Here is an 8273-nt window from a genome sequence, read left to right on the forward strand (position 1 = left end):
ATTGCGAGAACGATCATCGATGCCAATCTTACTCGTTAATAAATGATTTTACAGCTGGAGAACAGCCAATCATTACGGAGAGCTGACAGTAATCGCCCGGTAAACGACTCGTTTTCCGCTCGGTACTTTCCTTCGTTCACTCGATGATTCGATACGTCGAGCACATCGTAAGATCGAAAATAAACGAGGATCTTAAACCTTCATTAGTCATGCAAATATCTTACGTACCTATCTGCCGCACCTATAATTGTAAAAACCTTAATAAATATCTATAAAACATTGTATCATAATTATGATTATAATCTGTTATAATCGAACGTCTTGATTTAATAAAGACAAATTATAGTATTTATTAAGAATCTAATAATTTCAAAAAGTGTTGAGATCCAAACATTATTATGACACTTCTTATGAGATACAAATTTATAATTTCTTACGTAATATGTGTAATCAATTTTTATGAATATTATTTTATAAATTAAATTAATATAAATTTTGTTAAAGTACACCTTTTTCACAAATTCCTTTTTAGAACATTTGCACTAAAAAAAAAATTTATTAAATGTTGATAAATATTTCTTTGAATAGTCCTAGCGGGATATTTAGACATTCGGTAAACAAATATTTAGATAAATAAAAAAAATGATTGTGACGATGATGAGTTAAATCAAACTAATGGTTCCTGTATTCAATAAATGTGTATAATATACTTGTATGTATTTAGATTTAGTAAATATTCCATTAGGACTATTCAAAAAAATATTTATTAAAATTTAGTAAATTTTTTCTGTGTGCAATAACTGATTGTTTTGCAGAAAAAGAAACATTTTATCAATAATACAGGCCCACAAAAAAAAGTATCCTGTGCTGGAGTGGAAACCCAGCTATTCTTATGTATTTTGAGTCGCTGAATATAAATCTGAACATTAAAATAGGACCATCCAGGGTAATTTTCAATTTAGAGCGAATAAATGACCCATTTTTTCCTATTTTAACCTATTTTTTAATGTTCTATTTTAGCACAGGATATTTTTTTTTTGTGAACCCATGTAAATTTGTCAGGCGTGAATACATAATATATCACGTTAATGTTACGACTTTGGCAATGTGTCGAAGGGATGCAAGGCGCAGCAGCGTGCGATTGAATACATAACAACCAGAGGAACGTAATTATGGTCTCCTGAATATCGCCGACATCTTTCGCGTAAAATCAGTCCGCCCGCTATTACTCGCTCGTATCTGCAGCATCGCCCATAAAAATCGACCATCCGCGAAATGGATTCTTGCGCGGAGGTAAGCGGAACCGGGAGCGAGAAGTAAGAAATCCGCGGAAATAAGAATTGCCGCTCATGTATCGGGTGAAACAGACATGGTGGAGAACGAAGAAGGTCGGTTAGGCAAATCGTATACATTAGAGACTTGTCTACAACAAACTCTGGCTATAAAGCGATTTTGTTAAAATCACACAAGAGAGAAAGATATACATATGTATTTCTTCCCCGTACATATGTACTATTTTTAACTTACACTGTCTCATTCTATAATTTTAATTAATTGATTTAATTAAGAGTGAGAAGAAAACAATTTACTAAATTTTAATAAATATTTGTTTGAACAGTATTAACTAAATATTTATTTAATCGTAAACGTATATTTATTTGATACACGAAACATTAATTTAGATATCATTTTATGAATAAATATTATTTATTTACTGTAAGTAAATGTTTAAACTAAAATTTATTAAACTAAAATTTAGTAAATTTTCAGTATAGTATGCATATATACTTTTCTCTCTCGGGAGGAGGATTTTGACAAAATCTGATCAGACTGTTATAGGGTTTCTAGGATACATCACTTGTGATATTGCGTAAAAAATTATCACACTGATCCGTCGCAATATTGACTAAAAGTATCGAGTTTCCTCTAAATTCTTCCACAAATATTTTTGCAACACGCAATATCACATTACTTTGAAATCTTTTTTCAAAAATTCTTTTGAAAGAGAGATCCTTTTTGAATTTCCACCCATCGAGACAACAATCCCATCGTATAATGTACGTGCACTCTCTCATACATATAAGCGCGACAAGACAAGGAAAGAGGCAGCAGCGGGGTAACGGGAACGAGAACGAAGAGGAACAGGAAGGGTGAGAGGGAACGTTGAGGGAGGAGGGGCCCGCGAAGGGGCTTACTAGAGCGTTGAAAATTGAAAATTCAAAATGGCCGATATTTCCGGCCGACGGGACCGAAACAAAAAGTCGCCCGGCGTTCATTATGACATGCATCGCTGTACGCGCGGCTGTGATTTGCACTGTTTCGTTGCAGAACGCAACGTGGATATCGGCAAATGCGACTACATGGGGACGGGCGAGAGCGTGAGCACCTACCTCTGTGTGTTTGTGTGTGTATGTACATATTTGTATATCTATATACGTATTCCGAATCGTATCGAACGACGGTCAACGTGAAAGCCGAGTAGCACTGATATCATGGGACATCGATATTGTATAGAAAAGATTTTGGTCCAGGACTCCTATAACATTTTGCATTTTTGCATGAAATGACAATATCGTGACTCAACTTTTATCACGATGAAATATATCATAAAAGTAAAGAGAAATAAACTTATTAATTTTTATGATCTTCAACTCTTATTCTCACTCAAATTATGTGTCGTCTTTCTCTTCCAACGTAGTGATGTCTATACCGACGTTCATCATCTCGCTTCTGAGTATTCAAAAGCACCATGTCGCGACTCACGAATGAATTTACCTGTCCAGACGATAGCGATCGGAATTATTTATAGCGCGTTATAATCGCATCTAGAGAACTCTTATTGTTTCAATTAACGCGATTCCTTCGTTTCCGCTCATTCTTGAACGCTGTCTCTATCTGAATATAGATATCTCGTCATCGCTGGCCGAGCAAGACAAGCATATTCGCAGCCATTTTTCTCGGGAACTTGCATGGAATCTCCGGTGTCCGCACACGGTCGATTAGCCGATCGAGAGGCAGGTTGGCTTTCCGTCAATACAAGATAAAAGCGCACACCATCATCCATTCCCGCTCGAACGAACGAACGAACGAACGAACGAACGAACGAACGAACGAATGAGCCCGCTATCCACCCTCTCTCGTTTCTTCCTCTCCTCTTTTGCTCTCTTTTCACCGGTGTCCCCGTGATTTTTGCACAATGTGCGGCCGGGCCGGTCGGCATTGTTTTAAAATTATCAACGCGTCGCACAATCGGCCGTCGCCTCGCGTGGATGGACAAAAGACGAGAGCGGTGTTCGTTGGCTGCTGATGCCGATGCAGTCGCATGCATGCACACGCTATGTATCCGATCTCCCTCTCCCTCTCTTTCTCTCTATGATCTTTCTCATTCTCTCGCTCTGGTCGAGCCCACACCTCCTTCTCATCCTCCTCCTCCATCGTCTTTTCTAACGTGTCGCGAGTGTGTCTCTGCGATTGCGGCGTGTACAGACGCTGACACGCTGCCTCGAACGGAAGCGCATAAAGAAGTGTTTAATATCGACGAGTCTCTCTCTCTCTCTCTCTCTCGTATCTCCGCTAACGTAGGGCGTCTCAACTCTCCATCCCTCTCCCTCTCCCTCTCTCCCGACGCTCCTGTGAATCTTTACAGAGAGACACACTGAGGTACATAGTACGCCAAGCTGCACACTGCGACACGATACCATTCGCTCGGCTGACCGTCTCTGCCATCCAACCGCGTTCAACCTCATCCTCCTCTTCCTCCTGCTCCTCCTACACCGCGCGTTCTCTTTCTCGTGTCGGTGCACCTACTTCTAATACACCCTCGCGCCTCTCGTCTGCATGCGTGGTACGCAAGAGCAAGAGTACATATGTACGTACGGTAAACGCACGACGTCCATGCCGAACTTCCAACTCTTCCTTCTCCCGCACACATCTCCAGTCCTCCTGCAGCACACATTCAGTAAATTCACGAGTGTGCAAGCGTTCCTCCTCCGCACACTGCTGACTGCACTCGTGTAAACGTGTACAACCACCATCAGCCACCCCTGCGCGCTGTTTGTCCTCATCCGACGACGAACCTTTTCTCTCGCGAGCTCTCTCTCCTTCGTGTTTACGCGTACTCGTATATACGCGATACAAAACGCCGTCCTCCTGTTTTGCGTGCGTATCTCCGGCTAAATGGGGCTTTCCACTCGGTGGAATTGAAAAGCCGTCCTGTGTATGTACAAACGTTATGCATGCATGTATTTAGGTACGAATCTACGTGTGTATGTGTACGTACGTACATGTGCGTGTGTGTATGTGTGTGTGTGTGTGTGTGTGTGTGTGTGTGTGCTCACCGCGTGTCACCATTGCACTCGTCACGAATAAGCCAGAGTTGTTATACGACGTGCACTCGGCTCGTGCTTACAGCCGTGCAATTTCGAGATCGTAAAATATTCCGTAAATATCTCTAAATAATATCAATAGACCATAACAAAATGCCACTTGAAATTGTTGACAGAAAATTGAGAAAATAATAAAAGTAACGATGAAAGAATTATAAAAAAAAGAATTATATGTTGAACGAAATAGGTGTATAAATATATATGAAAATATATGAAGCTTGGAGAAAGAGAGGATAGAGAAGGATTGGAGAAAAATTAGCAAAGGTTTGTTCATAATTGTCTGCAGATTCAAAAATTGTCGATGTAAGGAATTACTCTGCTTTGCCATCTCGAAATACACTTTTCATTCATCATATACATCATCTAACTATAATTGTTCTAATTACACTTGTATACATTTTTAAACTTCGAAAGATTAAAAATATGTAATTATTTTAAACTAATTGTACAAAAAAAATGTCTACATCCTTTTAACACAAATTTAATATAATAATCGCATAAAGGATCTCATAAATACTAATTATATGGAAAATTGGACAAAATGAATTAATAAGTTAATAAAGTTATAATATATTAAAGATATTCTTGAGCACAAGTTTTTTACACTTTTGATATATTAATATCTTAGAAACTATTTATTATTGAACATTGTGCCTAATTTTTATTTACTATCATAAGTTACATTATATGTAAAAACTATCTCATTTCACCAGGACTCAATTTTCTACATAATTACACTGAAAAAAATTAAATCTGAATAAATATTTATTTGAATAGTTCAAAATAAATATTTACTCTGAAAATGTAAACATATTTATTTAAAACCATTACAAAAACCATTAATTTAACTAATTTTTTAAATAAATATTTATTTAATAAGTAAATGTTTACTTATTGTTAGCGCCAATCAAAGAAACATGTATTAAGAATTAGTAATTTTTTTTAACGTAGTGCGGAATCCTTTAGAAAGTTATCAAAGTTATCCCTCTCAAGATGGATACCACTTGTAAGTGGTTAATTTAAATGGACGATGTGTCAACTAAATATTGGCGTGTACGAATACAGACGCGTGATACGTGGCACTCCACACGCGAAAACGAGAGGCAGGTGGCGGAAGCAAATCAACAGCCATCAAAACCTCGATGAGCGAAATTCGGGAGAGGAAGAGAGAGAAGAGACGGACGGCGAGCTGGGCGAGCACTCAGCACACATCGCGGCAAAACGCGAGCATTAGTCGAGCGATTACGTATTTAAATACAGTTCCGGTGATCAGCTGCTGCCCACTTTTCGACAATAATCTCCGGCCGCCGGCTACCACGCGATTTCTCGCTACAACAACGAACGAAAGCCGAAACAAAACGCGGGCGCGTGAGCAATTATGCGCCTTGACTGATTATGGGTATACCATACGGATTAAACAACAATCTCGCATGACTGAAAACTGCTTTATTGTTTTCAATACTGACTACCATTTGTTGTGAAAAATTTTACGATGTATTTATAACATTGCATCTTTATATATATGTCTCGCGGAGGAATGAAAGAAATTTCAATGTTAAATTGTTATTTCACTCAAATTTCTCTGAAATAAAACAGTTCAATGCCTCTTCCCAAAATTCTTGTTAAAAAGCTATTTGATAACGTAACAGAAACATTAAAAAATAGATATCTAGAATTTTCCCACACTTCTTGAAAACCTGGAACAGTAATAAAACTTGGATTGAACGAAGAGAGTAAAAATATGGTTACAAACGAAGAATAAACCTCCTAAAATATGTGCTTTCTACAGTAATAAAAATCTTTCGAATACGTATAACGATAATTCTTCTATTCTAATGTAGTTAATTAACAGTAAAGATTAAGATCTTATATGTGTGGTACGGCAACGTTGGGGGGGGGGGGGTGAAGGGTAAAATCATTCAAGTGATTTGATTTAATTGAAACTGACGTCGATTGTTCCCCGTTCGCCTCGAGAACTTCGGATTCAACGGGGATCCAAAAGAAATTTTTTTGGACGGCAGTTCACGTTATAAATAGACACGTATCTGTCGCCGCATCGCTCGAGATGATATCACCCCGACATTAATTCATCCTTTCGAAGAGCACGATGTCTACACAGCGATGCATCCACGTGCAACGCCCCATTCGTGAAAGTGCAGCCTACTCTAAATAAACGAAACGTACGCGCGATATTAGATACCGCACATTTCCATTATACCCTTGTAATACCGATGTAATATCTTGTAGCATCGGCTTGTTAGTATCTATACAAGCGTGATGAAAAATTTTTCGAGATACACACCGAAGATAGGCAAGCTCATTTCGTAAATAATAATTGCAAATGAAAATTGTTCTGTCTCCTGAACAATTTTCGATTAAATTATTTAAAAAACTATAATTCTTCGCTTCCAAATCCGATTGGCAAAAATTATTTATCTTTTCGTGATGAATATCCAAATCATTGCATTGCGTTAATAAATTCCATCAACTGTGTGAAATTCTGCATCTTCCATCAGCACCCCAAGTCTTATTTGAGCTTCAATGCAGAGTTTTATGTTGTTCCAAACTGTATAAAAATCTGACACAATTTTTGCATATTTATAAAAGCTTTAATCACAAGTTTTTATTATCATACAGATAACCTGTATTTATTCACCTATTTTGTACAGATTTAAATTTGTCTGATAGAATTCATCAGAATTTTAACGGAATAAAAAATCGATTATGTCTTCAAAGTCCAAGTAGGCCGACGAGGGTTTTAAGAGTCGAGGGTTAATGAAGCATTAGGAAATAAAGGAGACGCTTGATGGACAGCGCATTGTCTCGATATATACATTCCTCGACCGTATTCGATCAATTTATAAAGGTAAGTATGAGATATTCAGATTGAAAGAGCTATGATATGCACGAACGGAGGCTGCTCGGCTTACAATCATCGTATATCTAACAAGTTCGATTCTTTCTATCCGGACGAGAGAAGGAGAGAACATCTTGCGGTAGAGGAGAGAGGTAGAAAACTGATATCTCGTTCGAGATGAATCGTGCTGACTATTATTTTCTGAGGGTGGACCGTTGCACGCGCTTCGAGCTCCGACTCGGAGTAGATAATTCTCCTCCCCCGCATTGTCTATTATTTGATATCGATTTCCGTGTCGAAGCGGAGTAAATAGTCGCGCATAAAATAGTCGGCGCAAAATCTTCGAATCTTGTTCAAATCTTATTCGAATACACTGAAAAAGAAATTTATTAAATTAATACATATTGTTTGAATGCTAAGCAAACATTTACTTAATAAAAAAATGGTAACTGAATGAAATTAATGGTTTTTGAAACAAATAAATATGTATTTACATTTAACAAATATTTATTTAGAATTTAGTTTTTTTCAGTATCAAATTGGCTCTCCTAATCATTCTCTTTAGAATTTTTACCTACTCATTTTTAAAAACAAGCGATGTTTATTAATTGTATTATTGCGAATTAATTCGAGAAAATAATAATAAAGGAAATGTGAAACTAGAAATTCATCGAGTGTGCAATACTCGTATCGATTAACAAGTTACTTCTACAACTACGGAATTAAATCCGTTTAAGCAACTTGAGAAATTTATCGACATATCCATACTTATTTAACAAAATTTAATCTTTTAATTCGTTTTTTTAAATCTTTATAAAAATCTAGTACTAAGCTAATTTATTACTGACAGTAATTCATAGTAGTCCAATTTTTTTAATACTTAAAATAAGTAATTAATTATTGTTTTCTGGTAAAAATTGGCCAGTATTAAATTTCCGTAAAAAAAGTTAGAGGTAGGATAAAATAAAAGTTGAAATAAGAGACTGAATTTTGTTAAATAAGTATGGGTTCGCGTGTATGTGCAAGTCTCT

The sequence above is a fragment of the Acromyrmex echinatior genome, chromosome 7 (assembly GCF_024713525.1).
Source record: "Acromyrmex echinatior isolate Ae372 chromosome 7, ASM2471352v2, whole genome shotgun sequence".
Taxonomy (NCBI): Eukaryota; Metazoa; Arthropoda; class Insecta; order Hymenoptera; family Formicidae; genus Acromyrmex; species Acromyrmex echinatior.